General features: G+C 37.7%; 1 pseudogene; it reads left to right on the top strand.

Moving 5' to 3' along the window:
• The first annotated feature begins 8565 nt into the window (after positions 1-8565).
• The window catches only part of LOC115209170, a 2251-nt pseudogene continuing 1860 nt past the window's right edge, over positions 8566-8956 (top strand).

Raw genomic sequence — 8956 nt, 5'->3', positions numbered from 1 at the left:
CGAAGCCTTCAATCTTCAGTCAAGAACCGGATCATCTTCGCAATTTCGGCTGATTAATCTTGAGATTGCTCCGATCTGGCCAGCCCCAAAGGAAAATCTAAGCCAAGCGCATTAGATTCCTTGGAAGAAAGCCTCGAATGTATACAAAACAAGGACGGAAAACCGGACGATGTTACACGAATAAAAATTCAAAAATACGTAAAAACAATTATGATAGCACGAATTATATATATGGATAGATAGATAGATAGATATGGATATATATATACTACACACAAACACGACAGGCTTGTTTCAGTTACCATCTACCAAATTCATTCAAAAGTCTTTGTTTTCCCGGTGCTATTGTAAGAGACACTTGCCCAAAGTACCGTGCAGTGGAACTGAAGCCGGAGCCGTGTGGTCGGGAAGCGAAATTCTTACCACATCACGACGCCTCATCCTATTGTTAAGAAACGTTATTGTTTAGACATCAGCAGGTAAACGAGAAACGAAGCCGTTTGTGTTGATTCCAGCTTCATTAACAATGAATAGAATAAAATATTGGTTCCGCAGAAAATCGAACTCAAGCCATGATTTCAATTCGGTAAATTCCATCAATAACAAAAAGCTATTGGTATAGAGTGCTGCCAGTTTTTGATGTTTCTTTTCAGTGAAATTTTAATAAATTTTCGAAATTTATTGATCTATTTTCTAACATATTTCCTCACGTATATCTCATTATAATGACTTTGAACAATTTATTAAAGAAAATAGTGTTTGGGGAATTTATTTCGTATTTCTAATTGGATATACTGCCAGTGTAATTCATGTTTGAATAATATGATACACTATCGATATAATTCCAATACCACCTTCTACAAGCATTACCATTAGTTGCTTTGTTATTCACACACGCATGCAATGAAATATTTCAGTCCAAATGACTGAGCGCCGCAGAGCAGCAGAAGCTTTTTACAAGTAAAGACTCATTTTGTTTCGATGCTCTCCACAACGGTATTAATTCTCTTGGCAAAAATAGCTAAACGTCATAGAATCTCTTACATGTCTTCGAAGCTACAATTCTATTTAGAGTGAATACGATTCAAAAGGAATCCAAGCATCGTAGGGCATCACAAAACACATCGGTAATAAGTTTAAAGACTGGTCTTTACGTCCTGTTCAATTGTTTCGACCACTTAGATTCGGTTCTGTACAAAAGTCATTTTGCTTTACATTACGTCACTAAACAGTGAAGTGGCGTAGCTTAGAGGTTAGAATATTTGACTCACGGTCGTAAACCATATATCGTGAGTTCTATTCCCAGCGGCGCTTGTGCTCTTGAGCAAGACTTATTTCTAAAAGGCGGCGAGCTGGCAGAAACGTTGGCACACTGGGCGAAATGCTTAGCGGTATTTCGTCTGCCGTTACGTTCTGAGTTCAAATTCCGTCGGGGTCGATTAAATAAGTACCAATTACGCACTGGGGTCAGTATAATTGACTTAATCCTTTTGTCTGTCCTTGTTTGTCCTCTCTATGTTTAGCTCCTTGTGGGCAATAAAGAAATAGGTATTTCGTGTGCCGTTACGTTCTGAGTTCAAATTCCGCCGAGGTCGACTTTGCCTTTCATCTTTTTGGGGTCGATAAATTAAGTACCAGTTACGCACTGGGGTCGATGTAATCGACTTAATCCGTTTGTCTGTCCTTGTTTGTCCTCTCTGTGTGTAGCCCCTTGTGCGCAATAAAGAAATAAAATAAGACTTATTTTTAATGCCGCTCCAGTCCCCTCACCTGGCAAAGATGAGTGGTACCTGTTTTGCAAACAGCCAACCTTATCACATTCTAAAGCACGCTGAATTTCTCTGAGAACTAAGTTAAGGGTAGGCGTGTCTGTGCAGTGTTCAGCCACTCGCACGTTAAATACACGAGCAGATTGTTCCGTTGATCGAATAAACAGGGAAACCGTGTCGTCGTAACCGACAGAGTATCAGTGACGTCATTAAAGAAACAGTCGAAGGTATGCCCCCCAAACTGTGGAGGCGCAATGGCCCAGTGGTTATGGTAGCGGACTCGCGGTCCTAGGATCGCGGTTTCGATTCCCAGACCGGGTGCTGTGAGTGTTTATTGAGCGAAAACACCTAAAGCTCCACGTATCTCCGGCTGCGGGGGCGGGGTGATCCCTGCTGTACTCTTTCACTCAAGGCGGCGAGCTGGCAGAAACGTTAGCACGCCGGGCGAAATGCTTAGCGGTATTTCGTCTGCCGTTACGTTCTGAGTTCAAATTTCGCCGAGGTCGACTTTGCCTTTCATCCTTTCGGGGTCGATTAAATAAGTACCAGTTATGCACAGGGGTCGATGTAATCCACTTAATACCTATGTCTGTCCGTGTTTGTCTCCTCTATGTTTAGCCCCTTGTGGCTAATAAAGAAATAGGTATGTCCCCAAAACAAGTTGTAAAATGTTCTAAATTAGATATTAGGAGACTTCAATAAATAGCACGATAGTTAAGAGATTAAATTACCTCCAATTTCGAGGAATGCTGTGTATTTCATAATTTTCTTTTAATAATATTTTAACTTCAGTTATCTTCAGATTCTTGATTATTCAATTAACAAAATTAATAATGATTGCTGTTAATTAATAGTGAAACAATGATACAGTATCACATTACTGAAACGGGAATTTTATTGTTCAAACTAATAAAGTCAATTTTCGATTCAACCATATTTACTGAATTGGAAGAAAAGCCAGCAAATGACTGGTACCAAACGTCTCAACCATCAGAAAGGTAGAGCTGGCAGAAACGTTAGCACGTCGGGCGAAATGCTTAGCGGTATTTCGTCTGCCGTTACGCTCTGAGTTGAAATTCCGCCGAAGTCGACTTTGCCTTTTATTCTTTCGGGGTCGATAAATTAAGTACCAGTTACGCACTGGAGTCAATATACTCGACTAAATTCGTTTGTCTGTCCTTGTTTGTCCACTCTGTGTTTAGCCCCTTGTGGGTAGTAAAGAAATAGGTATTTCGTCTGCCGTTACGTTCTGAGTTCAAATTCCACCGATGTCGACTTTGCCTTTCATCCTTTCGGGGTCGGTAAATTAAGTACCAGTTACGCTCTGGGGTCGATGTAATCGACTTAATCCGTTTGTCTGTCCTTCTTTGTCCCCTCTCTGTTTAGACCCTTGTGGGTAGTAAAGAAATAGGTAGGCAGTGCAAATTAGGTGCAATCATGTATAACTAGAAAATCAGTGTAGGGGCTAGTTTATAAAAAAATTGCGAAAACTGTGTAGCGACTTGCAAAATGTTTGGTGGCACAAAGAACTTTTTCTGCACCCTTTCCCCTCCGGTCATTTCAATATGTAACCGCGTGTGTATCGTTGGCGATATCCTTTCCCCGTCTTCCCTTCTTTGGACTTATTTTATATTTCTGACGAAGAGCTCCGCTCGAAACGTGAAATCCTCTTTCTTTCTTTCCTTTCCTGAGCGTACTTATTCCACGTCCTCGCGTTGTTGTTTTTTTTGTTTGTTCGTGTTTGGATTAACTATATATATATATATATATATATATATATATATATATATATATATATATATATATATCGATAGGTGAATGAATTATCGTATGTTTACCGTCAACATGGAAAATTCGATGAACCGATACCAGGGTAGCAAATTCACGAAACATATGTCGAGAGTAAGGGAATTTTGTTAACATCTTCGTTCAACTCCATTTATTTATTTATTCATATATATATATATATAGGCAATTATTCAAATAAATATATTAAATATCTTGGGTATGAACTACAAAACATGTATATATGTATACTTGCAAAACGAGAGAAAGCAAAAGGTGAAGGCTTTCAGACGGTGAATATTTAAGTATAAATATTAAGATATTCATATTAATAGATCTAACTGACACAGAGTACACACGACAGAAAAAATTGAAGGGGAAGAATTAAGGAGTTATAATTTGTTTCTGGGGGCTCGTAGATCCGTCATAATGTTGGTAGATATTGTTCATCACAAAAAGAAACAGCTGCTGGTCTTTTAACACTGACCACGAAAACAAGTGCCCTCTACAGTTGTTGGTCTTAGGTTTAACAGTTTAATTTAGATTCGTCCCTCCTACTCTTGCCATTTTAGTCACTTCCGCCCAGTTTTTAAAGTCACTCGGGGACAGTACTTACCTTTCCGCTCTTGTCCTCTTTTTCAAGTGAAACTGAAAAACCCAACACCTCTTCAGAAGAAGACAGCCTCTGACTTTATAACTTCCTACCTTTTCTACTGCACAGCTTCTTTCGATATAGCCACTAGAAATATTAATAGTCTTGCCCAGTTAAGGAAGTCGGTGAAGTATTGATGATGAGGAACTCAGCAGATAGTCGGATCCGTCCCACACTTGGCAGCAGCTCTTCGATATCTCACCACAAATTAATAACATCCGGACAATGAACGATTGATGACAAAACAATTTCTTCACCCTTCGTGCATCTCGGACAGCGCCCCCTCCACCGACTTCTGTGGTTCTGGAGTTCATATCTACCAGTAGCGTTATCAGGACGAGGACATATAAAAATTTTCGATTGTAGTCTTTGATCTGAAAACCCTCCAGAATAGACGAACCAGTTTTTTTTTCATCAACGTTCAGACTTATCCTGAAAAGCACTAATAACCAACAAACTGAGTAGATCATCCACTAATCTCTTTGACCAACTGTTAATCTCTACTGCAATACAGAAGCGAGTAACTCAACACAGTTTCCATGTTCTGAGCAAGTTAAAGAATGGTAAATTACCGGGAAATTATATAAACCTTGGAACGAAAATGAAGTTCCGTTCATTTAAGACGTTTTTCAGTCTACGTTTTGAGTTTTGCAGTATGTTTTTATGGATGAAACCATATTATATCGCCTCTATCGAGTAGCCTGGCGCATGCGTGGGTTTAGTAATTCCTCTGAAGCAATGACTCGAATATAAGTAAATGACCTTTGTGGAATATCGATAGAGATATTGAGATAATTAGATTTTAAGGGTTGCTAATTAGCTTGTTTGTTTCGCTGTGCACTGTCAATCAATACAACATTCAAGGGTTACCTCATTGGCACCGAATGGAATCGGTAATTATCTGTGAAGCCTCTTATAGAGTTGTCGATTTAAAAACGAAGACATCATTTTCGTAAAGTCATTCAGAGTAGGCGACATTAATTTCTTTAGATTCATTGAATATATTCCAACGGGTTACTGCAAAATAAGAGAAAACCTTTTCGTTAAAAGGTCACCGAGGTGCAAACTGCAGACAGGATATATTCATAGCATTTCTAAGAAGTTTTTTTTCCAAGGAAGCAGTCATATTGTAATACACTGTATTGTATTTATTGAGTACATTAGTCTTGATTCTAAATACATAATTTATTTCTATTTAAATACGAAGAGCAATGACAAACAATAGCACACGATTTGTCATGAATACCGTCGCGTGAGTTTAATGCGAGCACGATGCAAAATCTCTATGTGTGTCAGAAGTGATGTGCTCTCAAAAGGTTATCGTCAAAAAGAAAAGAAGAGAAAACACCGGCGTCCTACTTTCAGATGAGGAAATTTGCTGTCATTTAATATCAAAGCATGAGTGTACTGATATGACTAACCTGGAATTATGTTATAGGAAAAGTCGTAAGAAGCGGCAACCACAGAAACACCGACGACAATAAATTGCTACGAAGTGTCGTATAACAACTTTCGCATGGAAACAAAAGCTTTCCATAAAAATAGAATAAAGGAAATAGAACACCGTATCCAAGATGAAGATTTACAAAGCAAGCAAAAAGATGATGGTTTACGGATCTCCAGAATGTACAACTACACACATCGTATATCGTTTAAACACACATCATAAACAACGTCATACAATGCAATATTTAAATGGAAAACTAATACGAACAGGACCGAGAGAAATCAGAAGGAAGCCATGATACTTAAAAACCGATCATAATTAAGACACATTAATAAATCAGTGATTAATAAAGACAATATCCTCGAAGCTAGGACCTACGATACATGCTATAGTGAGAGTTTACTACGAGACAGCAAGTAGAAGCCAATGTAATAATCCTTTCTACTATAGGTACAAGGCTTGAAATTCGGTGGGAGGGGACGAATCGATTACATCGTCCCCAGTACGTAACTGCTACTTAATTTGTCGACCCCGAAAGGATGAAAAGCAAAGTCGACCTCAGCGGAATTTGAACTCAGAACGTATAGGCAAACGAAATACATATTTCTTACTTCTTTACTACTCACAAGGGGCTAAGCACAGAAGGGACACACAAGGACAGACAAACAGATTAAGTCGATTACATCGACCCCAGTGCGTAACTGGTACTGAATTTATCGACCCCGAAAGGATGAAAGGCAAAGTCGACCCCGGCGGAATTTGAACTCACAACGCATAGGCAAACGAAATACCGCTAAGCATTCCGTCCAGTGTGCTAACGATTCTGTCAGCTCGACGCCTTAGAAGCCAATGTAATAATGATCTTTCAAAAGTTTAACTCTTAACAAACCCATTCACTTCGATCAGTTGGCTCCTTTCGAAATATTAGTAAATCTAGTAAAGGACAATACATCAGATTAGAATGTCTTGACGAGTTATATGCATATTATAGCGGATTCTCCGGCCGTCTTCGAGTTATCAGGGTCCAACAACTAGCTGTTAGTCTACGCATACAGATGGCTTGTTTTCAGTGACGATGTGATGTGATGTGTGGAACCAGCTACAAATTTTGACATGAATCACAATGAATAATATACCTCGGACTTTTCTATAAGAATTCTACAGCTTTTAGATTAGTTGCCTTCGCCACCGCTTAAAGTCCAACCCTGGAGGTGAAACGCGCACTTGGTTATAAAAGCCAACATTTTAAAATCTTCATGCATACACACGCACACACACACACACACACATATATGTGCGTATATATATATATATATATATATATATATATATATATGTATGTATGTATGTGTATGTATATATATATATACACACACACACACATATATACATATATATATATACACACATATATACATATATATGTATATGTAGAGAACATGAGTAAAGGAAGAAGGAGTTGAAGAAAGAGAGATATTTGTCTCCGATGACGGAATATCCCATACTCTGGGATATCACAGAAACAGCTGTAAGACTTTGAATTTTTTCCAATAATAATAATGTACACGACTTGATATGTTTGCCTTGCTTTAACGTTTGTTGTCTTCTTTTGCAATTATATATCCGCTATATCGGAAATCCGCAATGGCTCCATAACTACCGTCTCGGCTATAAACTTGGAGCCCTAGTAATCCGTTACAGCACTTACCTAGCGTACCTAAACCTTAATACCCCGATATTTTGTATGTATATATATATATACATATAAGAGGAATGACCACTATATATATATATATATATATATATATATATATATATCTATCCGTAATAATGAAGGGTGAAATTAATTAATTAATTAATTTGGAATAATTATCAATTACACCAAGTAGTCTTCGGCATGTAAAAGCCTCATTCGAGGAAAATTTAAGTAATACTAAGCAATAAAGGGTTTAGCAACGAATTGCCTTACCACATACCGAATTTAGAAATAGCAGTCAAAGAGTTATAGCTATTTCTTCTACTAAAAAGGGAGATCTCAGTAAAAACAGCAATTGGAAGGCAGACACAAACAGGTAAGAGAGAATGAATTGACGGCAATCTATCATACAATTTTAAGTTATCTACGGACGTACGTTTCGAAATCAAGTTTTTAGGAAAGCATAAGAATTAAATATTAAATATTAAACATTAAATAATTCTATCTCACCAAAACTTCTTTTCTCTTCAGCGTAGAATACTATAATCATAAATGATTATATATTGAATTTTGAGATACTAGGAGGCACCAACTCAACTCAGTATCAGAGCGAGCTAGAATCCGCAACTAGTATCACCAAATCCAATGCGTGAATGAAAAGATTGTGTCACCAGCCCCTTCCCACCCGCGTGTAGCCAAAACAAGATGCTGTGGTCATCTACTGAGTAAAATTGTATGATAGATTGCCGTCAATTCATTCTCTCTTACCTGTTTGTGTCTGCCTTCCAATTGCTGTTTTTACTGAGATCTCCCTTTTTCGTAGAAGAAATAGCTATAACTCTTTGACTGCTATTTCTAAATTCGGTATGTGGTAAGGCAATTCGTTGCTAAACCCTTTATTGCTTAGTATATATATATATTATATATAAATATATATACATTTATACATATATATCATGCAAATTGGATGGCCGTTGACTCTTCTGTTTTTATCTGTCCTTTGAAAGGCCTTGTTTTTCATATCATAAAGGGGCCAAATTCTACCCTATTCATCAAGCAAGCTTGGCACGGGTGGCTGGCTTAGGAACCGGCGGCCCGATAAATTAACAGCCTATATTGGGCTACATGTTACTTGTAGCACTGAAGAGAGACATGACACCACGCATATTATACGTCCATACAAACATTTAATACACAAAGCCATCATAAAGGATGCATGAGATACGAAGAAGAAGAAGAAGAAAAGAAGAAGAAGAAGAAGAAGAAGAAGAAGAAGAGGAAAAAAAGAAGAAGAAGAAGAGAAAAAAGAAGAAGAAGAAGAAGAAGAAGAAGAAGAAGAAGATGATGAAGATGATGATGACGATGACGATGATGATAATGATGATGAAGAAGAAGAAGAACAAGAAGAACAAGAAGAACAAGACCAAGAACAAGAACAAGAACAAGAAGAAAAGAACAAGAAGAAGAAGAGGAGGGCGAGGAAGAAGAAGAAGAAGAAGAAGAAGAAGAAGAAGAAGAAGAAGAAGAAGAAAACAGGGTGATGTAAGATTAAAATTAAAGAGAAACACAGAAGTATGTGGGAAGTTATAATGAGCAATGAAATAATA

This window comes from Octopus sinensis, linkage group LG3 (assembly GCF_006345805.1).
Source record: "Octopus sinensis linkage group LG3, ASM634580v1, whole genome shotgun sequence".
Lineage (NCBI taxonomy): Eukaryota > Metazoa > Mollusca > Cephalopoda > Octopoda > Octopodidae > Octopus > Octopus sinensis.
Note: the sequence above shows the minus strand (reverse complement) of the source record. Positions and strands in the feature narration are given on the sequence as shown.